Source organism: Ursus americanus, chromosome 2, assembly GCF_024610735.1.
Source record: "Ursus americanus isolate L20-20 chromosome 2, mUrsAme1.1.p, whole genome shotgun sequence".
In the NCBI taxonomy this organism is placed as follows: domain Eukaryota; kingdom Metazoa; phylum Chordata; class Mammalia; order Carnivora; family Ursidae; genus Ursus; species Ursus americanus.
In genome coordinates, this window is record NC_142128.1 from 81296799 (window position 1) to 81322030 (window position 25232).

Genomic DNA, 25232 nt, shown 5'->3' on the forward strand with positions numbered 1-25232 from the left:
TTGGGCAGCAGTAGTTGGGCGGCCACTCAGGGTGGGTCAGGGCGGTCTCCTGCTGCTTCCTGGCCTTAACCATGGCTGACAAGATCCCCAGGAAGGCCAACCGCTGAGTGCTTGCTGGGCACACCCACGGCATCAGCACGTCCGTGTCCCTCAGAGTGGCCGCCATCACCTCCAAACCTGGGGGTAGCAGTGCCTCCAAGAAATTAGTGATCAAGAATTTCTGAGACAGGCCTGACTTTCCTGATAACTACATTCAGGACATCTGGAGAAGCTTCTTGAGGCAGTGAAAGCCATACATACAAGTAGTATCTCCATCAGATAGAACCTCAAAAAACTACCAAGCTGTTGAAAATATGTTCTTACAAAGTTTCCTCAACACTCTACAAACAGCTGTGCCAGGTCTGTGAAGATCATGTCCAAGCACAGATCTTTCAGTTTAGAGAAGACTCACCAGATAATGTTTTATTTTTAAAGAAGATTAACACATGCTGGCAAGATCATTGCATACAAATGATCATGATCAGAAGTATTTTCCTGTTTTTGCTTTGCACTTATGTACTTCAGAATTCCATGCTTCCTTCTATCTGGGATATGGGATTAGAACTTTTTAGAAACCATATCATTAGTGATAAAATGGTTCATAGTAAAAGTAGTATTGATGTAATTCTGCTATTAACTGAACAAGAATGAAGCAGTGAAGCAGTGGATAGAAGTTTATTGAAAAGTCTACTGAGTGTGCTCTCTGACCTTCAGGTATATAAAGATTCATTTGAACTGAAATTTTTGGAAGAAACTACTTGTTTATATGCTGCAGAAGGCCAGAATATGTTAACCATGTAAATAAGCGTTAGAGGAAGAGGGAGACTGAGTAATCACATATTCAGACCACAGCATACAGAAACCACTGATTGCTTTTGTGGAGAAACACGTATTAGGAGAACATTGAACAGCAATTCTGTAGAAAGGGCTTGACCATCTCCTTGATGAGAACAGTGTGCTGAGCTCACTCAGATATACCAGCTGTTCAGCCATGTGACACCTGGGCAGCAAATTCTGCTGCATCACTGGAGCGACTACATCAAGACTTCTGGGACAACAGGTGTTATCAGTCCTGAAAAAGGCAAAACTGTGGTACAGGACCTGCTAGATGTTAAGGATCATGTGGACCATGTGAGAGAAGTGTGCTTTCAGAGGAACAAGAAGTTCATCAACTTGATGAAGGAATCCTTTGAAACATTTATCAACAAGAGGCCAAATAAGCCCGCAGAATTGATAGCAAAGCATGTTGATTCAAAATCAAGAGCAAGTAATAAAGAAGCAACAGACAAAGAGCTGGAGACAAGGTTATGATAATATTCGGGTTCATTCACAGTAAAGATTTCTTTGAAGGCTTTTATAATTGGCAAAACGACAACTCATTGGAGAAAGCACCTCGGTGGATGCTGAAAAATCTATGTTGTCAAAACTAAAGCATCAATGTGGTGCTGCTTTCACCAGCAAGCTGGAAGGCGTGTTCAAGGACATGAAGCTCTCCAAGGACATCATGGTTCATTTCAAGCAGTATATGCAGAATCAAAGTGACCCAGGCTCTATAGACCTAACAGTGAATAGACTTATGATGGGATACTGGCCAACATATACACCTATGGAAGTGCATTTAACTCTAGAAATGGTTAGACTTCAGGAAGTATTTAAGACATTTTATCTCAGAAAGCACAGGGATAGAAAACTTCAGTGACAAACTACATTGGGGAATGTTGTTTAAAAAGCAAGTTTAAGAAAGGAAAGGAGTTCCAGGTGTTCATCTTCCAGGTACTGGTGCTTCTCATGTTCAGTGAAGGGGGTAGGTTCAGTTTTGAAGAAAAAAAATGGCCATGAGAATAGAGGACAGTGAACTTCAAAGAACATTACAGTCTCTGGCCTGTGGCAAAGCACGAGTTCTGGTTAAAAGCCCCAAAAGGAAGGAGATGGAAGATCGGGGCACATTCATGTTCAGCGGGGAAATCAAATACAAGTTGTTTCAAATAGCAGCCAGATCCAGATGAAGGAAACCGTTGAAGAACAAGTCAGCACCACTGATAGTGTTTCAGGAAAGACAGTATCAGATTGACCCTGCTATTGTTAGAATAATGAAGATGAGAAAGACTCTTTGTCATAATCTTCTAGTTTCTGAATTGTATAATCAGTGAAATTTCCAGTAAAGCCTAGAGATTTTAAAAAGAATTGAATTACTTATTGACAGACTATATGGAGAGAGATAATCACCACTACATGGCCTGATGTGTTGGCCAACTGCTTTCTCTCAGTGAGACACTAGAATGTATCTTCAGAGCAATGAAGCATTTCTGTGCTATCTCCAAGACTTCTGAGATTGAGCCAGATGAAGACTTTTGGAATAGAAAGCAAAGAGATGATTTTTCTTGGATCACCCTTCACAAAGCTTAAGGGTTTGCAAATGGCATATGTGTCTTTCCCTCCAGTTCTCGCTCTTAACTCTTTTCGCTGTTTGAATTGTTTTTGTTGCTTTGTGCAGAATGACTTTGAGATTGGACAAGAAGATATTGGTTAAAAGAGGTTCCTTTGTAAGATGTTGCTCTTGTGGCAGAAAGTTGAAAGTTTGGTTTGGTGTCTGTGTGTGCTCATGAATGCATAGTTAAAAAGACCCTCTATGCTGCGTTCATGGGCTGCAGAGATGACTGGTGTACTCCTAAAGGCAGGATCTCTTAGTTGATGGGCACTTAGTTTTAGAAACAAGAACCCTTTGTTGGCGGGCATTAGGAAGAAACAATGTCAAAAGCTGGCTAATTAATTATGAAATGTAAATATTGGCATCTGTTTGTTTCCTTTATGTTCCATATATTTTAAACTCTGATGACTGACTTTTTAGAGTAAGATTTCTCAGTGTGCCAAGACAACACCGGGTCAGGTGTGCTTGCTGCGGTGAACCCATGACCATCTTTGTTCTTCTTCCGCTGAGTTGTTTGTAGATTTTCTGTTTAGGAGTTTGGGAGATAGTATGTTTGTGTTTACTCTTCTAAGATTGAGTCTAGCAGCCCCTGTTTTTTGCTTGGGGTAACTGCTGTTTGATTTTTTTTCATTGCAGTATTTGTAGGATTGGTTTGTTTTTACAGTCATGCGTTGTTCTTTGTTCTGTAACCACTGTGAAAAGTTTTATAGGAGTCTTAAAGTCTTGAAAATGTGAAGAAGTTATTTTGTTAAAAGATTAAAAGGATTTTGTTGGACTTGGTTTCATGTTTTGTGTATATATAGGTGCCATAACTGTAACAAATATGCTTTTCTAGTAACATTTAAGAGTGCTCTGTATATTACATAATAGTGCGCTTCATTTTGATTAAAAGCTACCATAGGAATTTTGATCATGGTATAAATGTTTAAAACAATATTTTCTGGAATATACCAAGCTTATATAATTTGATTTTGTGCTAAATTATTAAAAAGTTTCTCCCTTTTAGAAACATTTTATGGGTTTCCATGTGAAAATCCTCACCATTTAAGTATTGTCATTATTTATCTATTTGTAAATATTCATTTGTGAGTTCTATAATATGTGGTCTATAAGAGACCGAACAGATTTTTACTTCTTAAATTTTATGTTCGTTGTCTCTAGAGATTGTTAATATTATAATTTAATGTAAACTTACTCTGAATAAAATTAGTTTAATTGGCCTTAAAAAAAAGAATAAAAGAATTGCCTGAGCCACCCCAACCTTCCGCAACTACCACCCTGATCAGTCAGCAGCCATTAACATTAAAGTAAGACCTTCCACCAGCAAAAAACTTGCTGAAAGCTCATTTTTTAGCATATGAAGTATTTTAATTACGATATGTACATTGGTTTTTTTTAAGGCATAACGCTGTTGCACATTTAATAGACTACAGTACAGTGTAAACATAATTTGTATTTGCACTGGGAAACCAAAACATTAATTTGACTTGCATTTTGCAATATTAATTTTATTGCAGTGGTCTGGAACTGAACCCTCAATATCTCCAAGGTGTGCATGTATTATCTAATTCAGCAAAGAGGTTGCTTATATCACTGATGAATAAGTGAGGTTATGTCATATGTCATTGTTGTTTCACTTTCGTTTTATTCTTTAATGTAAGTGAAAACATCAGATAACATTAAGATTGGAATTACATTTGTTTATCCATTGCAACCCTAAGTTGGCTTCTCAGGAGTTTGGCAAAATTATCAGAGCATTCTGTGAGAATTAGTTGGCTCTAAGAATTTATAATAAAGAATATTATCTTATTATAATTTTTAAATTGTGTCCTACAGCCTTCAAAATTTATAATAAACACACATTTCATACACACACACACACACCAGAGGGCTGATTATTAAACATTTATCAGCACACCACTGTGTCTAGCACAGAACAGGCATTCATTAAATGCTGCTTTCTTCTCTCTTTTATTCCCCTTTGGCCTTTTCAAACAGAATCAAAATATCTGCCATACTTTGTGTAATCAGGGTTGGTGAAAATAAAAATAGCACTGGCTTTACCTTCAAGTCTGTTACATTCTTCACTAGTAACACTTCCACCAGTATTAAAACATATCTTAGTTAGAAGGACAAATGAAGATTTGAGGGAGTATGGTTTTCTTTTGAGTTCTGTTGCTGGGGAGCTTTAGGTAAAAATACCAGTACTCAATTATATTTCAAAAAGGGACATTAGCAGCATAAAGAATATAATATTTATTGAATATTGAAAAACAACTGTGAATCATAGTGCTTGTCAACATTTTCTTGGAAATGTTTTCCCAAGAGTAATTTAAATTTTTGCTTTTATTTTGAAACTTTTTGTTCTTTTTCTCCCTTCTGTCCCCCTTCCGGTTTAATAAGGAAATGATATTATTTTAAAAAAAAACCAAAAACCATTTTACACTGGTTACAATCACAGGCTGATTTTCTTTCACTCTAAAGGTAAATTATAGATTCTTTGACAACCTCATATTTTCTGTCATTATGATGATTTTTCTTCCCATTTTTAGTCTGGAGTAAAACATTTTTTAAAGCTGTTTGACAGGTGTTTTTTTTTTCTTACACATTAAGAATATATTGTAGGGGTCATATAGTTAGTCTTCTCACTTCCCCTGCCTTCATCTATTTTAAATAGAAGAAAAGCAGCTGTACTTCTGTAGTGCATAGCTGATTGCTTTCCAGCTCCCAAAGGAGACAAACTAATTACTAAACACAGAGAAGATGAAACATTGAGATACCTTTCTGTGTGGATTTAATAGTTACTAATCAGGGAAAAGTAGGCCTTTACACGTTTTAATCCTATTACTTCCAGAAGAATAACATAGAGTAATAATGTTTCCTCCTCACGTATATTTGCAAATATATACAGGAAGGATTGAATTATGTTGGCATCTTTGTAGAAAACTAAGTGACCATACATATGTGGGTCCCTTTCTGAGCGCTCTGTTGTATTCCACAGGGTTTATCCTTCTGCCAGTGTAACACTTGCCTTCATTACTATAGCTTCATAGTAAGGCTTGAAATTGGACAGTATAAATCTTCCAGCTTTTTTCTTCATTCTCAAAATTGTTTGGCTATTCTAGGTTTACTGCATTTCCAAATAAATCTTAAAATCTTGTCAAGTTTTGTTAAAAAAACAAAAATGCCTGCTGGGATTTTGATTGGGATTGCATTGAATCTGTAGATCATTTTGGTAAGAATTGACATATTAACAATGTTTAACGTAGTAATCCATGAACATGATATATTTCTCCACTTATTTAAGTCTTGTTTACTTTGTCTTTGCAGCGTTTTTAGTTTTCTTTTTTTTTTTTTTAAAGATTTTATTTATTTATTTGACAGAGATAGAGACAGCCAGCGAGAGAGGGAACACAAGCAGGGGGAGTGGGAGAGGAAGAAGCAGGCTCCCAGCGGAAGAGCCCGACGCAGGGCTTGATCCCAGAACGTCGGGATCACGCCCTGAGCCGAAGGCAGACGCTCAACGACTGAGCCACCCAGGCGCCCCCGTTTTTAGTTTTCTAAGTAGTTTTAGTTCTCCACACTTTTTTTCCTCCACATTTTTATGTACAGATTTTGCCCAGTCTATCCCTAAGTATTTCATGTTTTTGATGTTATCATAGATGATAATATTTTTAAATTTTATTTTCTAACCGTTTGTTGATAGAGTGTAGAAACACAATTGAATTTCCTCGTTAAGTTCACTTATTCTAGTAGCATGTTTATAGATTTCTGAGGATATGGTACATACACATTATGTTGTGTGAACAAAAACAGTATTAATTTTTTTCATTTCTGATCCACATGCCTGTATTTTTTATAATTGTTACCCTGAAAGCTACAAGGCATTCCTTATTCATTTATGTAATTTTTGTCTAATCATTAGTAACTTCCTTAATTTGAGATCATAATGACCAAATTTTCTTGCTATTAGTAAATGGAGGAACTCTTTGGTATAGCTTTTTAAAAATAAGACCAGTCATTCAAAACACGCCTTTCATATCAGTACCTAGTAAATAATACTTGGAATGAATGTATTAGAAAACGTAAGTTCTAATTTTTTACAGAAAACTGAAGCTATTTCTTTGAAGCTTCTTTTAAGCTGCATCTTTTATCTGCTACTGTTTAAAAATTTAAGATGGATATTTTATATTAGTAGATTTATTTTGTGAGCCAAATAAGATTTACTTATAAAACAGCCAAACCCGCTGATAGCATTTTAAAATTTTGTGTGTTCTTCCATAATATACTTGTCACAGTGCATTACTGTTTTATATATTTCCTGGAAAATTAAATGTAGGTCACTTTCAGAGATAGAATAATTTAAGTGAACTAATAGTTCAGTTTACAGTGGCAGACCCTCTTTCCTGTAAGTAGAAAGAGCAGATGGCAATAATCATTGAAGTAAATCTCATCAGCATGTCTGAAGTTTTAAATGTATAAGGGATGTTGAGCTCATCTTTCTTATAGACTGTTGAAATTTGTTTCCATCAAGGAGGAAGGAGAAAGGAAGAGTTAATATCTAAGGGGAATAAATGTGTCGCCCATAAGTCTGGGGATATGAGCTTGAACCCTTATAAATATAGAAAGCAATGTAATGATAGTATCATCTATGACACTTAATAATGGAAAAAGAGGAAGGAAATAGTATAAGAGAAAATAAGATTGAAGCTTCAATGAAAGTTGAATGTTTATTGTATTAATAATTAACCTTTACTTGCAGACTTGAATGCTAACCTTGGCTGGCAGAAGATGCAGTGGGATGGAAAAGGAATTTTGGTTATAAATAAGAACAAAGAGGGGCGCCTGGGTGGGTCAGTCCTTAAGCGTCTGCCTTCGGCTCAGTGCGTGACCCTGGAGTTCTGGGATCGAGCCCCACATCAGGCTCCTCCACTGGGAGCCTGCTTCTTCCTCTCCCACTCTCCCTGCCTGTGTTCCCTCTCTTGCTGGCTGTCTCTCTCTGTGTCAAATAAATAAATAAAATCTTTTAAAAAAAAAAATAAATAAGAACAAAGAAACATGACAAAATAAAGGATAGTAGTTAGCTGAGACTAAATTTTTTAAAGGATTATTTATTCTCTTTTAAATTATATGGCTAAATTTGTTGGTTCTTTTGGTATAGTTTCATTGTAGAAGTTAAAATGATTTGGATATGAAAGCTTACCAGAAAACATTAGACAATATTGGTATGTCCCTATTCTTTATGTTTTCTGAGAGCTTTAGCAATAGAAACTTTTTACCAAAAGTCTTACATACTTGATTTTTGGCATATGAAACTTGCCTGATTTTCAACTTCTGTATGTAACTATTCCTATGATATTTTTTGGGAGATTTTTAGGAATTTCCTCATTGCTCTACCATATACCTTGGTTAAACAACTTGATTGTTGTGAAGAGGTTTGATTGACTGTAATTTCATTTGAGGATTAATGGATCCTAGAGTCTATGCTCTTTCATAGCCTGTGCCTCTGAAATGTCTTGATTGTGCAGTAAAATTGAGCATTCTGTTATATTTTTTAAAAATACAGCAATTTCCAAATCACAGATCTTCTGGCTTATCACTAATTCTCATTACAAACAGTATCAATGTACTTTTAAAGAATACCCCAAAAAATGAAGGTAGGGTTACTGATAATGATTTTAGATAGACACAGTGAATGGTAGAACTAAAAAATAATTCTCCAATTTGATAGTAAAACATTAAGCCTTAGAAGTCGATACAAGTACCATGTAGTAAAGAAGTATCAGGTATTTAAAAGTTCCTTTTAATGATTTAAAAACAAAAGCCCAAGATAGTTGTGTAGAAAGAACATTGTATTAGCAATGGAATCTGAATTTGAATCCTAACTCTGCCCCTTAGTTGACTTTTGGCAAATCAGTTTGAGCCTAACTTTGCTCTGTAAAAATGGTAATTGGCATTCTGACATTTCAAGATTCATGTGTGCAGTTCCTAGCACAGTACTGTAGCATAATGTAGACACTCAACAAATCATTGTTGCATCTTTTTTGAAAAAAAAAAAAGATGAACAATTAGAAAGTACTTGCTAAGGTAATCATCTTTAAAGAGGCAGTGCTGAAAATATTAGAACTGTCACTTCAGTTGCATTGCTAATAAATAATCTAAGAGGAAGACAAAGTTTCCTCTTTTTTGGTAGTAATATCATCTTGTATTAGTATCAGTTGGACATGTCTATATATTTTTTTAAGATTTTATTTGTTTATTAGAGAGAGAATGAGAGAGAGAGAGCACGAGACAGGGTGAGGGCCAGAGGGAGAAGCAGACTCCCCGCTGAGCAGGGAGCCTGATGTGGGGCTTGATTTCAGGACCCCGGGATCATGACCTGAGCCAAAGACAGACACGTAACCAGCTGAGCCACTCAGGTGCCCTTGACATATATCTGTATAATCAACATACTGTATTTGGCTGAGAGAAGGAAATGTCTTCCACTTTTAGTGTAGTCCTAGCACTGTGCTATACATACATTCCTATATATGGTTAACAAATGGGTGAGTATGTCTTTTAAGTTGCACTTTTATTTCTTCAACTGTCACAACTGTTGCTATTACAGTTCTTCTACAGTATTGTTTCCTACCACTAAAACCCATGTGTCCTCAAACATGTCAAGCTTTTGTTAGAGCCTTTGTATTTTCTATTCCCTTTGTCCTCACATTTTGCCAGGCTAGCTCCTTCTTGTCATTCAGGTCCCAATTCAAATGCCACCTCTTGACAGATGTTCTCTGACTACCCATTCTCAAGTCACTCTCCCTGCACTTGTTACAGTATCATATTACCTGGTTTCATTTTCTTATAGCCATTAAAGCAATCTCAGAGTATCTTAATTTAATTACTTGTTTATCGTTCCTATAGAATATGAGTTCCATAAGAGGAGGGCCTTGGGCCCCATTGTGTCTTATACTATATAAATGGCCCCTTGTGGAAAAGTTAACATCATTTATTTTGACTAACACTGTCTTTGCCTGTGTCCAATCTGTTTGTTTTATTCCTGCTAATTGACACATATATGAGAGCTCATTTCTGTTCTCTCTAGTTTTGTATATGTTTGAAATTTTCCACGGTATAATGTTTTATAAGGGAAAATATAACAATATAAATCATTATGTTACAGAAAAGTGCTTAATGATATGGAACCCAAGTTTGCCCTGTATTATTATTTTTTATATTTTAAAATAACTTTATAACGGTGGACTCTTCTCCTTCAAAATTTTTCGTGTCTCCTTTTTTGTTTTCTCTTCCTCTTCCCTCCCATCCCCCCCCATTACTCCCTTACCCCCAATAATTTACTCCAAAAGCCCAAATGCACAATATTGGAACTTGAATGGAATGAGGAGGGCACCTGCATGGGTGGGAGTGGATCACTGCAGCCATGGAATATTGGTTACACCCAGAGGATTAATCAAATAAGTAAATATGTTGAAGGTAATAGGAGCTAGGTTTCTTTTAGGGAAGGAAATCACAGATATGGAGAAGGATAAAAATAGAATGAATCCTACGGTGTTGGGCTGGCATTGGAGATACTACGATGAGCTTATGGTTTTCAACATACATAGGTAGACATAGTGTGTGGGTATGTATACATATGTGCGTTAACTCTGTGTCCTAAGAGGGGACTGGGAATCAACACTGCTATAACAATAAACACACTGAGCATTCAGATGTTAGTTTCTAAATATAATTAGTCCTACTCTAACACATGTTTTGAAAACATGAGTTTGCTCCAATACAATTACTATATTAGAATAGATAGAACACAACATGAATTTTGTGTTTATTTATATGTGTTTTCACCCTTAAGAAACACTAGGTGAATGCAAAATATTATACTCAGGTGAACCAAACTCTGTAGAAAGACACAGAATGCACACATGTGCACACCGCCAACATTTACCAGTTACCTTATTTTACCACTTGTGTTATGTGCCATACCCATCCACATCTGGTATAAACTTTCCCTGATTTTATATAGCTAACCCTCTTCATATCACAGTAATTCATAAACTTCAACCCTTTAGACAACCACTTCCATAAAGCAAACTTTAGATCTGTTTGAAGGTAAAGTGCCATGTTTACTGTGGCATTTATGTATTTCTTAGCCATTTAACAAATGTAAAAGTGTGTTGCTATTTTTATTAGGTTCTTTTTTTTTTTTTTTTATGGCCCTGGTAAAGGTTTGAGTTTGTGCTCCTAACCCCTTTAACCATAAGCCTTCTGGTTTTTACTAAATGACTGCTTTTTACTAAATTGTTGCAGTGATTTTGAGGAACATGTATATCACCCTATAGAACTGACTGAACTTTTCTTCACTAAACAAACCAGAATTCCTTGGAGAAGTGCCTGATTGCAGGACTGGGAAAGGTAGCATACGAGATGAGCCTGGAATACATTATTGTGCCACATAAGTAAAGAAGTGCTTGAAGAATGGTGGAGACACGTCAAAAGGGATAGAGAAGCCTTGAAGAGGTTTTGGCTTCTACTGGCCAAATCTAGGACATTTTAAGCATCAAAGTGAATAATGATGGTAACAAATGGAGATCTGTAAGTCTATACTGATATAAATTTAAAAATTAGTACATTTGGGGCGCCTGGGTGGCGCAGCGGTTAAGCGTCTGCCGTCGGCTCAGGGCGTGATCCCGGCGTTATGGGATCGAGCCCCACGTCAGGCTCCTCCGCTAGGAGCCTGCTTCTTCCTCTCCCACTCCCCCTGCTTGTGTTCCCTCTCTCGCTGGCTGTCTCTGTCTCTGTCGAATAAATAAATAAAATCTTAAAAAAAAAAAAAATTAGTACATTTAATTCTGATGAGGAATAGGATATTTACATGGCTTCATACTACCTCTCCACAAAATACTTATTAATTACAAAAGGGAGAATTGAAAACAAATGAGTAAATTTAAATTTGATTGGGAACAGAATATTCATATGCTTTCAAAGTACTGCTTCACAAAATGCTTATTAATTACAAAGAGGGAAAAGAATTAATTTCTAATAGAGAAGCTGCCACTTTAAGGTACCACCTTAGTCACATAATGAGTTAACATTACCATTAGTTGGACAAATCTAAATGGTGTGCTATTTGATCAAGTGCAGTAAGAACACAACATCACTTCTGTGAGATTCCAGCCAAAGATGCATAACTTGAATCTAACCATGAGGAATTCTCAGACAAACCCAAATCGAGGGAGAGCTTATAAAATGATTTCTTGTTATCTTCTGAAGTATAAAGGTCCTAAAAGTTTAGGAAAGAACTAAGATTCAGGAAAGATTGAAGAATCTAAGACATGACCGCTAAATATAACAGGTAATTCTGGGCTGAATCCTTTTAGTATAAAAGGATTTAGTATAAAATCCTTTTACTAAAAATCCTTTAGTATAGTAACTTTTGGAGAAAATTGAATGGGGTCTGAAGATTAAATGGTAGTATGTATCGGTATTAATTTTCTGGTTTTGTTGGTTACATTGTAATTATGGAGGAAATGGCATTGTTTGTAGAAATATACTCTAAATTATTTGAGGGTGGTATCATCAATTTGCAACTTACTTTTAGATGTTTAAGGAAAATGAAGGATTTATTTCTAGTTAACATGTTTTTTCTCTGATGTGTCATTTTTCCACATTGACAGTCAATTCTCTGACTGCAAGTAGGTGTCCAGTAATTCAGTTAAATTCTGATACTGTGTACTTAGAATTAGCCATCAGATCCCACAAGTTTAAGGGTCAGTCCCGTGGGACTGCAGATAGAGTCCCCAGGCACCCATACTTCTGCCTGACCAACTGCAGTTCTGGGGGTTCGCACTGAACCCTCCCCAGGTTCAATAATTCAGTAGAATGACTCGCAGAACTCAGGGAAGTGCTCTACTTAATATACTGGTTTATTATGAAGGATATAGCTCTGGAACAGCTGAATAGAAGAAATGCATGGAGCAAGATATTGAGGAATGGGGTAGTTGGTGCAGAGCTTCCATGCCCTCTCCAGGCACACACATTAATATATCCACCAACCCAGAAACTGTCTAAACCTAATTGCTTAGGGGTTTTTATGGAGGCTTCATTATATAGGTTTAATTGATTAAACTACTGGCCATTGGTGATTGAACTCAGACTCTAGCCCCTTCCGCCTCACTGAAGGTTGGGAGTGGGGTTGAAAGTTCTGACCCTCTAGTCACTGACTTGGTCTTTCTGGTGACCAACCCTTATGGTGAAGTTATCTAGGAGCCCTACCATTCATCGCCTCATTAGCATAAACTCAGGTAAGGCCTAACAGGGGTTCTTTTGAATAACAAAAGACATTCGGATCATACAGGAAATTCTGACAGTTTTTATGAGCTCCTGCTAGGAACCAGGGAAGACCACATGTATATTTTTAATTATACCACACTACTAGCACCTTATCTGTAACTTAAGATTCTTTGAAAAGAAAAAGGCTTTATTTATTTATTTATTTATTTATTTATTTATTTATTTATTTATTTTTAAAGATTTTATTTACTAACTTGAGAGAGAGAATGAGCAGTGGGGAGGGGCAGAGGGAGAGAGAAGTAGACTCCCGCTGAGAAGGAAGCCTGGACTGGGAGCTAGATCCCAGGACTCAGAGACCTGAGCCAAAGGCAGCCGCTTAACTAACTGAGCTACCCAGGTGTCCCAGAAAGTTTTTTTTAGATAAAAGTATTCTGTCCCCCGAAATATAAAAATGAAATCAGTAAATTCTAGGCAAAAGAGGGAATTCCTAAGTTCCTGTTCACAAATGAGCTTACTATTAAGATTGGAAACTAAGATGTAAACAGCTGCATAAATAACATCGATTTAAGTAAAGGATTTGAACATAATATATAAAAGAGTTGTGCTAAGGAACTAAATGAGTAACTGCTGAATTATTATCTATAATTATATAACCTGTATTGCTAAGCTTTTTAAGAGATTGAGTACCCCATCACAAGAAAAAGATTTCTTGTGTACAGGTACCTTTAGTAAACCATTTATTTATTCCTACTAATATGAATACTATGTTCATTATATAGTATACAAAAACAAGAATTTTAAGATAAAGATAGGAGTTGAAATTAGCAATATAGTTTAGTTTTCTTTATTTTTTTAGTGGGCAGGCAGAGGGAGAGGAAGAAAGAATCCTAAGCGGGCTCCACGCCCAGCACGGAGCCTGACCTGGGGCTCAGTCTCAGAATCCTGAGTTCATAACCTGAGCTGAAATCAAGAGTTAGACGCTTAATCGACTGAGCCACGCAGGCGCCCCTTCAGTGTATTTTAAAATAATTCATTTTATGTTTATTAACACTATTGTGAAATGACAAAAATAATACAATTTGGTAACAAGTTTGATGTCCTTTATTCAAGGGAAAATCCATGGATTAGAGGAGTACACAAGCAGTGGAACACTCTTCTTAAGGGATTTTGGATAAGAGCAGGTTTTATAGAGCCCTAGAAGGGGCAACTCAGAAACAGGGTGTGCTTGTCGAGAAGGTTGGGGATTTCCTGAGAAAGCTACAAGGTCTTCTTTTCTAGGGCAAGGTAAGCTAGCTAAAACTGAGTTGGAGGATGGGGATTGGTATATTTTAGATTTCACTGATAGGTGTTTCCTATAAGTGTGGGCTGACTTCGGTTTAGATTGATTATGTGGGCAGGGCTGGTGGAGTGGGCTCCCTTTTGTGGGTCCTAGCATATTAAATAACTTTATCAGTACAGAACCATTTTTTAAAAATCAGAGCAATGTGATAGAATAGGCTTAATTTTTCAATTGAGATTTAATTCACAGACCATACAGTTCACCTATTTAAAGTGTGTAGTTCAATGCCTTTAGTGTTTTCATGGAGTTATATATAGCCAGCACCACAGTCAGTTTTGGAACATTTCATTACCAGCCTCCCTCCCCTCTCCCCAAATTTCTCTACCCATTAGCAGTTACTCTTTTCTCCTCTTTATCTCCCCCAGTTGTAGACAACCACTAATCTGCTTTCTGTCCCTATGGATTTGCCTATTCTGGACATTTAATACTACAAATGCAGTCATATAATATGTGGTCTTTTGTGACTAGCTTCTTTCACTTAAAGTGTTTTCATAGTTCATTCATGTTGTAACATGTATCCATTTTCATTCCTTTTAATTGCTAAATATTCTATTATATGAATATCCATATTTTATGTAGCTATGTATCAGCTGATGGACATTTGGGTCACTTCCACCTTTTGGCCGTTATAAATAATGCTGAGATGAACATTTATATACAAGTTTTATGTGCCTTTATGTTTACCGTTCTTTTGGGTATATAGCTAGATGTGAAATTCTGGGTCACATGGTAACTCTGTGTTTAAACATCTGTACTAATTTAAATTCCTATCAGCCATGCACGAGGGTTCCACTTTCTCTATCCTTGCCACTTGTTATTTTCAGATTATAGCCATCCTGGGGTATAAAATAATATGCCATTGTGGTTTTAATTTGCATTTTCCTTCTCCTGAACCTCTTTTCATGTACTTATTAGCCATTTATATCTTTTTGAAAAAAGATTGATTTATTTTAGAGAGAGAGTGTGTGAGCCAGCAGTGCAGGGGCGGGGGGATGGCGGGGAGGGAGAGGGAGAGAATCTCAAGTAGATTCACTGCTGAGCAGGAAGCCTGATGAAGCCTGATTCTGGGCTTGATCCTGGTACCCTGAGGTCATGACCTGAGCTGAAATCAAGAGTCAGGATGCTTAACTGACTGAGCCACCCAGGCACCCCACCATTTATATCTTTTTGGGAGTAATGTCTATGAGATTCTTTGCCAATTTTTAAATTTGGTTGTCTTTTTATTATTGAGATTTAGAGTTCTTTATGTATTCTAAATACAAATCCCTTGTCAATTATAGAATTTGCAAATATTTTCTCCCATTTTGTGGTTATCTTTTTTTTTTTTCTTTTTTTTGATGTCCTTTGGATCACAAAAGTTTTAATTTTAAAAAAGTCTAATTTATCTGTTTTTTTCTTTCATTGTGCCTTCGGTGTCCTATTTAAGAGGACTCTGCCTAATCCATGGTCACAAAGATTTTTCTGTTTTTTTTCTAAGAGCAGTGTAATGTTATCTATGACACTTAGGAGTGGAATGGAACACTGGCAAAAGAAGGTCCTTAATCCATTTTGAGTTAAATTTTGTATATGATATAATATAGCATTTCCACACCGTTCTTTCACATGTGGATAATCAGTTGTCCCTTTACCATTTGTTTAAAAGACTGTTCTTTTCCTCATTGAATTGCCTTGGCACCTTTGTTGAAAATCAATTAACCATTAAATGTGAGGGTTTATTTCTATACTGTCAGTTGTATTCCATTGCATCTATATGTGTATTGTTATTCAGTATTCTGTATCTTTAATTATTGTAGCTTTGTAGTAAGTTTTGAAATCAGGAGTGTGAGTTCTCCAACTTTACTCTTCTTTTTCAAGATTGTTTGGATATTCTATGTTCCTTGTATTTCTGTAAGTTTTAGGATCAGCTTGTCTATTTTGGTAAGGAAACTGGCTGGGATTTTAATAAGGATTATTTTGAATCTGCAGATCAATTTAGGAAGTATTTCCATACAGCAGTAAGTCTTCTGATCCATGAAACGGGATGTCTTCCCATTTATTTAGATTGTCTTTAATTTCTTCCAGGCAATGTTTTATACTTTTTAGAGTAAAAGTTTTACACTTCTTTTGTTAAATTTATTCCTAAATATTTTATTCTTTTGAATGCTTTTGTTAGTGGAATTGATTTATTAATTTCATTTGGAATATACTTAGTTTTTAATATGGATATGCAAAGTTCTTTTCATAAGAGCTTGTTTTGGTTTTTTTTCTGGTCATCATATTTGAAAAACATATCTCACAAAGAAGAGTAGATCCAGATGGAAGTAGTTATAAGTTTATAAAATTGTTTACAATTTTGTAATGTGCAGAGTTTGTGTGTGTGTGTGTATTTCAGGAACAACAATTTAAAAATAAAATTTCCAATTTTGTAGTGTGCAGAGTTTGTGTGTGTGTGTGTGTGTGTGTGTGTGTGTGTGTGTGTGTGTGTGTGCATTTCAGGAACAACAGTTTAAAAATCTCATTTCCAAATATCCCTTTTCAAAAATCTCTCTCCATTAGTGCAAACCACTTTTGAAAAGCACATGCTTTCTTACTGATTGTTGAAATGTTACCTTTACTTTAGAAGGACAGATTGAATGTTTGTTTTTAAATTTTAATATTTGCTATACTACTGACAGTCACTTGTTACAGAAAAGGTCAGCAAATATGGAACTTCTTTCTGGTTTTAAGCTCTCAACAGCTTTTAAAAAGTACTTTTATCTTGAGATGACCAACACACTTTTGTGTTTAATAAATGATTTTTTTTTTAAGATTTATTTATTTATTTGAGAAAGAGCGAGAGAGAGAATGAACAGAGGGAGGGGCAGAGGGAGAGTGAGAGTCTTAAGCAGACTCCCTGCTGAGCGCAGAGCCCCACCTGGGGCTCCATCTCTTGACCCTGAGATCATGACCTGAGCTGAAATCAAGAGTTGGACACTTAACAGACTGAGCCACCCAGGTGCCTGTACAAATGATTTTTATTGTTAGCCTATCTTATTACAAACTACTGTAAGGATTTCATTACATTTTTCCCCACTACATCTTAAAGATACTGCTTTTTAAAAATAATTAATGACCTCAATGAGTTTGTGTAGCCTTTAGGTACTTCTTACTTCAATATCTTTATTGCAATAACTTGCTTATGAATGATAGAATGGAATATTTTTACAAATTCTGTTCTTCCTCTTTTGCTCACCTTAATCCTGTAATTCTTTTTAAATCTAGAGAAGTTGATTCATCTATTTATAAATGTTTTTTCATGAAACATTGCTTTTATTAAAGAAGTTATTTGCTATTAAGAATATATCTTTTTCAATACATTTTTCCTTAGTTATCACCAAAAAATTGTTCTTGTATTTCACCATTAAAATAAAATATGGCAATTTCATAAGCTGAGGTATATTAGAAAACCTGTTTTTTTAATTCAACCACATAAGCAACATTGTATAATTTATTCTTTTTATTTCTTCAAGCCATCAGGCAGTTTTTTATGTGTTTTTCAGTAGTGTATAATGAAAAGCAAATGTGTTTCTGTTTCCATATATATTCTGTGCATTGTTTTAGCATTTTTCTTTCCATGGCAGGAGGAATCATTTCCTCAGTGGTATGTGGGTCTTTGTAAGTGTGAAGAAGTTGCCAAAGCAGCTTCTAAACATTTTTTTATTATGCTTTCTAAAATTTTATCAAATACTTTGAATATCTTATGATTTTAAGTCATTGCTGACAAATTTATGAAGTTTTATCTCCATGTTTATGTACTTAGTTGTTAAATGCTTATGTATCTTGATAGTTTTATACTTAAAAAAAAAAGAAAGATTTTATTTATTCGACAGAGAGCATGTGGGGGGGGGGCAGAGGGAGAGGGAGAGAAACAAATGAATTCTTTGCTGAGCCCAGAGCCTGATGTGGGGCTCAATCCCACAACCCTGACATCATGACCTGAGCCAAATCAAGAGTGGGATGCTCAACCAACTGAGCCATCCAGGCACCCCTAGCTTCATACTTTCATTAGCTACAAAGTACACACCACAGTAAATAGCACAAAGTTTGTTGTTGATAATAATGAATGTAGGCCCATATTTCAGAACCTTATTGCTATTTTTGAATTTCATTAGTCAAATTTGTCAGGTCTGGATTAGATCATTTTTTTTTTTTTAAGATTTATTTATTTATTTGACAGAGAGACACAGCCAGCGAAAGAGGGAACACAAACAGGGGGAGTGGGAGAGGAAGAAGCAGGCTCCCAGCTGAGCAGGGAGCCTGATGCGAGGCTCAATCCCAGGACCCTGGGATCATGCCCTGGGCCAAAGGCAGATGCTTAACGACTGAGCCACCCAGGTGCCCCATGGATTAGATCATTTCTAATTTTGCTTCAAAGTGTGACTGATTATGATATTATATTGGAAATGGAAGTATTGGCTCCACTCTTTTTGTATTGTTTGCTTGTCCTTACATTATTAAGATATTCTATCCATGGCTTTGCTTTACTTTTTTTTTTTTGCAGTACTTTTTCTGATATTTCAATTAGTTTTTTCAGTAGACAATTTATATAGGTTGTATAAAACTGCAAAATACACACAAGTCTCCCTTCCAGTCCTTTTCCCTAGCTACGTGGTTCTCCCCAAAACATCCCTACTATAAGTTTCTTACAATTTTACTTTTGTTTTACACAATATTTTGCATCTTGTTTTTTCTATTTAATATATTTTGGAGATTATTCTGTAGTATATGAACAACTCCCTTGTTAAAAATGCCACGTAGTTTTGCATTGTGAAAGTTTCCAGTTTATTTAGTGTTACTCTTATGGGCATTTAGGTTTTTTTCAGTCTTTTGATATTACAAACAATGCTATAGTGACTATTTTACATATGTTGTTTTATATTTGTCTAAGTATGTCTGTAGGATAATTGCTGGAAATGAAAATTGCAAAGTTGCCATCCATATAAGTTGTGTTTTTTAAGATTGATTTATTTGAGAGAGTGTGAGTTAGGTGGGGCGGGACTGAGGGAGAGGATAAGCAGTCTCTCTACTGAGTGTGGAGCTCCACACAGGGTTTGATCCTAGGACCCTGAGATTATGGCCTGAGCTGAAAGCAAGAATCGGATGCTCAACTCACTGAACCACCCTGGTGCCCCCATAGTTGTTTTTTATGATCTTACCAGTAATGTGTAGGTGCTGCTTTCCTTCACACCTTCTTTAACACACTGTATTATCAGACTTTATTTTTGCTCATTAGATACATTTAAAAAATGGGTCACTGTGTTTTAATTTGCTTTCTCTTATTGTGAGTGAGACTGAACTTTAATAGCCATGCACATTTTTTTACTCTGATTTGCCTTCTTATAACTACTACCCAGTTTTTTTCTCTTGGGTCGTTGCCTTTTAAAAATTATCAGAGACACTCTTCTTCTGTTAAGGGAGTTAGGCCTTTGTTACATGATTTGCATATACTTTTTACCCAATTTGTGGTTGAGGTTTTGACTTACGATGATTCTTTTGTCATTCAGAAAATGATTTTATTTTTAAGCAGTCAAATTTATAAAACTTTAATGATTTGAGACAGTTAAGACTTCTTTTGTATTTCCTTCTAGCACTTTTGTAGTTTCACTTGTTATGGTTACTCTTTGATCTATTTAGAATTTTTTTTGTTGTAAGGTGTAGGAGAGAGAGAGATCCAACTTATTTTTTCTTTCCCATATGGTAACTCACCTTATTTGATTGAAATGCTAGCAAAAATGTTTTTAATTTGCTTATGCATTTTGTGAGAGTAATTTGACATTTTATAATATGGTCCACAAACCCACTTACTAAGGCACCTACTAACCTCAGTATGGACTTGAATGAATGAGCCAGAGTTGTGTGTGTTTTTATTTTTGTTTTTGTTTTGTCTCATCCTCTGTGTTGTAGAATTCCCATTTTTCTCTTAGGATACCTCACATATTGAAGGTAAACATGACAATGAAACAGACTATGGACCAAGTAAGGATAGTAACTTTTTATCTTTATTTTACTTATTAGTAAAGCTTACTTTTTTGTTAGAATAAAATGGACAAATGGATAATCTAATATGTTCTTGCCCACCCCATGTGATTCAGTTTCAGTCACCACACTCTGGAGACCACGGATCTCCACTATGAAAATTTTAATTCCAAAGAGGGGTATTTAGCATAAATGTGCTTTTTTAAAAAAAAATACACCTTTTGAGTGATTCTTTTTTTTTTTATATTAAATGCTATAATGGCAATCAGATGGCATTAACACGACGTTCATTGGTCATGTTCCTATTCTAGATTTTTAGCATATGCATCTTTAAAATGAGTTTCATATCTGGGAATACTTAGGTATTTTTGTTTGTTTGTTTTTGTTTTAAAGATTTTATTTATTTATTTGAAGAGAGAGAGAGCACAAGCAGGGGAAGTGGCAGGCAGAGCAGGCCTAGGGAGAAGCAGGCTCCCCGCTGAGCAAGGAGCCCAATGCAGGACTTGATCCCAGGGTCCTGGATCATGACCTGAGCCGAAGGCAGACACTTAACTGGCTGAACCACCCAGGTGTCCCTGTCTTAGGTATTTTGAACTCTAAAATTATTTCAGTGGTATCAGAATGCTTTGTAGAGAAAGCTTTCAAGGATGGTTATATTTCAACTAGCGAAAGGATGTGCGGAAAGATTATATGCGGATAACTGGATGCCGCAACATACTCAGGATAATTGATAAGTAAAGCCACTGCATTGGTGCAGTCCTTTGTTTTTCTACTGCTATGTTGCTTCTGTCTAGGAATAGTGGAAAGAATTAGACCTTGTACAAGCACTTAGTTGGTAAGTGGCAGAGCTAGGATTTGAACCTAGGCTGTCTGGCCTCCAGAACCATTTTTTTTTTGGCAGCTATAGTATAGTTCCATCAAATTCTAAATGATCTTTATATTTGCATCCACTCCGGCTAGTCTAATCTTCTTACATACATGGTTCTGATTTCAGTATTCAGTTCTAGTACCTTAGGCAGACTGTTTCCCTTATTTGTTTATATCTCTTCTATTCTCTCTGACTTCTAAATTTTTCCTAACCTTCAGAAATCCAGATCAAGTTCCATCTGATACTACTTTCAAATATATGCCCCCTTTTCTAAACTTTTAATGTATTAATAGTATTGTGGGTTTTACCATTTCATCATTCTTGTTTCCTTTATGGCATTAACTTACAGTCTTCATGGAGATTATAAGCCCTTGAAATCTAAAAGAAAGTGGAAAAAAATGAAAAACAAAAAAACACAAGGCCCCTGAGATACAGAGAGTTTAACTCATTGTGGTTATATAGCATTACCATTAATAGAATTGAGAGTAGAACTTAAAATTTTCTGTCTACTGGTCCTTTTCATCATGCCATTCTGCTTCCCAGTATTTAGTAGGTTACAATTTAATACTTGTTACCTTAATGTCTAGGAAGATTGTATTTGTTGGTGCTATAGACATATCCTAATGCTATGAGATCAGTAAAGCACAATGTCTTGACTTTCCAAAACACATTATATAGGTACATAACAGATGTTTTTGTACAACTTGGTGATAATGGAAAGGAATGAAATTGTAATTAGGAGGAATGAGAATAGTTTTGATAAATCCTATTAGTTTTCTGATGTACACATCATAGTATGATATCATTTAAGGAGAGGAACACTGAAGCTGGTGCATAATCAACATGCAGTAGGCATTTGTTGGGTATGTTTAATTGTCAATTATAATTCTAGGTAAGGGATAAACTTTAATGTTTCTGGCTCAGGTTTGAGATGTAAACTTAAAGGAATGAGATATGACTTAAGAAAAATTTTAAAGGAATTGTCATTATACTTATAAGTGAATTACTGTTAAGTATTTCTAGCAGTTTTTTTTTTAAACCTTCTAGTGAATTTGTAATTTGAAAATAAATTGTGGTAAATTAGACTTACAGTGGCTTAAAACTAAAAAAGGGAAGAAGTGATTCCAAAGGGGAAAAATCATCAATAAGAAAGTTTTCATTTTGTATCCTACATTAACATGTTTATATCTTTTGCCCTTTATTTCTTTTGTTGGGGTGAAAAAAATGAAGCAGTGTGCAATGAACTACAAATTTATTGTTTCATAACTCCCTTTAACAGAAGTTTTTTTCATAACCCTGTTTAATATAGGTTTAATGTGTTATCAAATAAATTTGCCACCAAAAATGGTGACCAGAGAGTTATGATGCTATTTATAGTTTCTGATGCTGAAGTTACAGATGCTCAGCTCAAAAGGGGAAAAAAAAGCAAATTTTAAAGAACTTTCTCTTGTTTCTTTTTTCTCTCCTTCCATTCCTCATTTGACCAAATTCTTGTTAGAACCTACGAATCAGGTGCACTTGCATGACTCAGTCAGTTAAGTGTCCAGCTCTCAATTTTGGCCCAGGTCATGATCCCAGGTTTTTAAGATTCAGCCCTACATCAGGCTGTGGGCTCAGAAGGGAATCTGCTTGGGATTCTCTCCCTCTCCTTTTACCCCACCCCCTTTTCACATTCTCTCTGTCTCTCAAATAAATACATAAATCTTAAAAAACAAAAACAAACAAACAAAAAAACCCTACAAATCAGTTTTTGGATTTAAGAGGAAGAAGGAAATCTTACTGAGAGAGTACCAAACACATAATTTCTCTTTGTTATTTTTCAAAAAGAGAGAAGTGTTTATATCTTTGTAATAAGCTTTAAAGTACAGCATTAAAAATATTGAATTGCTGACAGTTTTAAAGCAGTATAAGTAGAAGAGCTTTAATAATAAGAAAGAGCTCCCACCCACTCCCTTCACTCCTATTCAAATTCAATAGGAAATTGAATTTAGATATCATAGGGATGACTGGTTAGAAAATAATTGAAATCTTGTTCATTAAATGGTAGTAGGAATGATTGTAGTTTTCAAGACACAATGAACTGTTAAAAGATGAATCTCTTTAGTCCTTTTGATAGTGTAAGAATTGTAAAAATATGTAAAATGGTAATTTTCAGTGCACTTCTCTTTGTTGCAGATTCCTATAGAATATTAACTAGGTAAAAGTTGCTTGTGGCTTCTCATTGTATGTATTATTTTTTTAAAAAAGTATTTGGTGATCTTTTAATGTAATAATTTCCAAATAGTCGTAGGAGATAGGGAATTAGAAAAACTGGTATGTGTCTGGCATAGTTACATTTCTCCCCTTCTTTCAGTCTATATAGGCATTTGGGTTATGATAAAACTTGATTTGGGTTAATTCCTTACTTTTTAATGGTACTTTTACATTCATCAACTCATCGAGAACACTGAGAAACAGGTTATTGTAGCAATTAAAAGTTTGGGCCCAAGACCTGGGCTGTAATCCTAGCTCTGCCACTTACTACCCTTGTGTCCATGGACAAATTTCCTGACTTCTTTAGGCTTATATCTCCATTTTAAAACTGAGAATAAAAATATTACCTGCCCTCTGGTTATAAATGTTAAGAGACATAATACACACAATTTATTATAGAACATAGTAAGTATTCAATAATTGCTAGCTATAATTTTATTCTCTTTTAAGCATTTTTAAGGCTCCTTTTTAAAATATAAATATTCTCATATTCTTTGACTTTCTCTTAAGAGTTAGATTTATGGGGGCACCTGGGTGACTCAGTCAGTTAAGTGTCTGTTGCTCAGGTCATGATCCCAGGGTCCTGGGATAGGCCTGTCCATGGCTCCCTGCTCAGTGGGGCGCCTGCTGCTCCCTCTCCCTCTGCCCACGCCCCTCATCTTCTCTCTCTCGCTCTGCTCTGTCTTAAATAAATAAATTTTTTAAAAAATCTTTAAAAAAAGGGGGGGGTTGGATTTATGAACAAAAAATGCAAGGGTAAAATTGTTCTAGCATAGTTTTTTTTTTTTTTTTTTTTTAAGATTTTATGTATTTGACAGAGAGAGCACAAGCAGGGGGAGTGGCAGGTAGAGGGAGAAGGAGAAGCAGGCTTCCCACAGAGCTGGGATCCTGATGTGGGGCTCGATCCCAGGACCCTGAGACCATGACCTGACCTGAAGGCAGACGCCCAACTGGCTGAGCCACCCAGGTGCCCCTAGCATAGTTTAAAGTAGGAAAATTTTGAAAAAAATAATGTAAGTTCCAAATAATATGAAAACAAACTCCAGAACGTTCACACGAAAGAACACGATCAAGCTATTAAACTAGTGATGTTAAAAGGATATGTAATAACAGGAAGTACTCTTAACATAATGTTACATAAAAATACATAAACTACACACACATAGATAATGATCCCAATTCTGTACAGCGCATCCACGTACATATCGGTTCGTTGGGAAAATATGACAAAATTGTGGCTGAGATAGTCATGAATGGTAGGAGTACTGATGAGTTTTTGTAACAAAGGCTAATGACTCTTAACCACAAGAAACTGTTTAAAAAAATTTTTATTTAAACTTAGTACAGGTTTGATCTAAAACTAAGTTTTGCTATGGAGTTTATTTAGTCTGAGTGCTGTGTAAACACTAGATACAGTATATTATTATGTCCTGTTCATAGCTTTCTCGGAGGATCTGCTTCATTCATAGAAGATTCATAGGTCTGCTTCTGGACTTTCTGTGCCAGAAATAAATGGTCAGAATTGATGCTTCTGTATGAAACTCTCAAGTCCCATAATTCTGTTAAACCTTCTTTTGGGGAATGCACCTGAATTAATATTGAGAACATGATTAAGATTACATTTATGCAGTTTTTATGACTCAAGAAGGATGGAACATGTAGAGGATTTTGTACAATGAAATTATGATCATCAGGTATTTTACTCTGCAGGATTTATGCACACTACCCTTTAACACAGTTAAGTAGAAAATATTAAATGTGAATTTCAGGAGCACATAAACTTTGGTATAAGAATTAAAGGTTTCTTATTCCACTGAATATATTCCAGCCTATTTAGATATTTCAGATTCCTTCCTTTAGTAACTAGAGCCATTTCTCAGTATCCTTAAGGCTCTAAGCTGTTGTTTATAATGTTTCTCAGAATCTTGCCCAAATAAAAGGACTTTACTTCTCTCCATGTGAATAAAAATTGTACTGCTAAAGATTTTGTAAGTTCAGAAAAAAGCATTGCTTTTCACTGG

General features: G+C 35.6%; 1 protein-coding gene and 2 pseudogenes across 2 annotated transcripts in view; all 3 read left to right on the plus strand.

Annotated features, from left to right (window-relative positions):
* Positions 1-25232, plus strand: part of XPR1 (xenotropic and polytropic retrovirus receptor 1) — a 234242-nt gene that overhangs the window by 92851 nt on the left and 116159 nt on the right. The window lies entirely within an intron of this gene.
* Positions 72-690, plus strand: LOC148110668 (cullin-4A pseudogene; annotated as a pseudogene).
* LOC148110669 (cullin-4A pseudogene) lies at positions 1454-2045 on the plus strand (annotated as a pseudogene).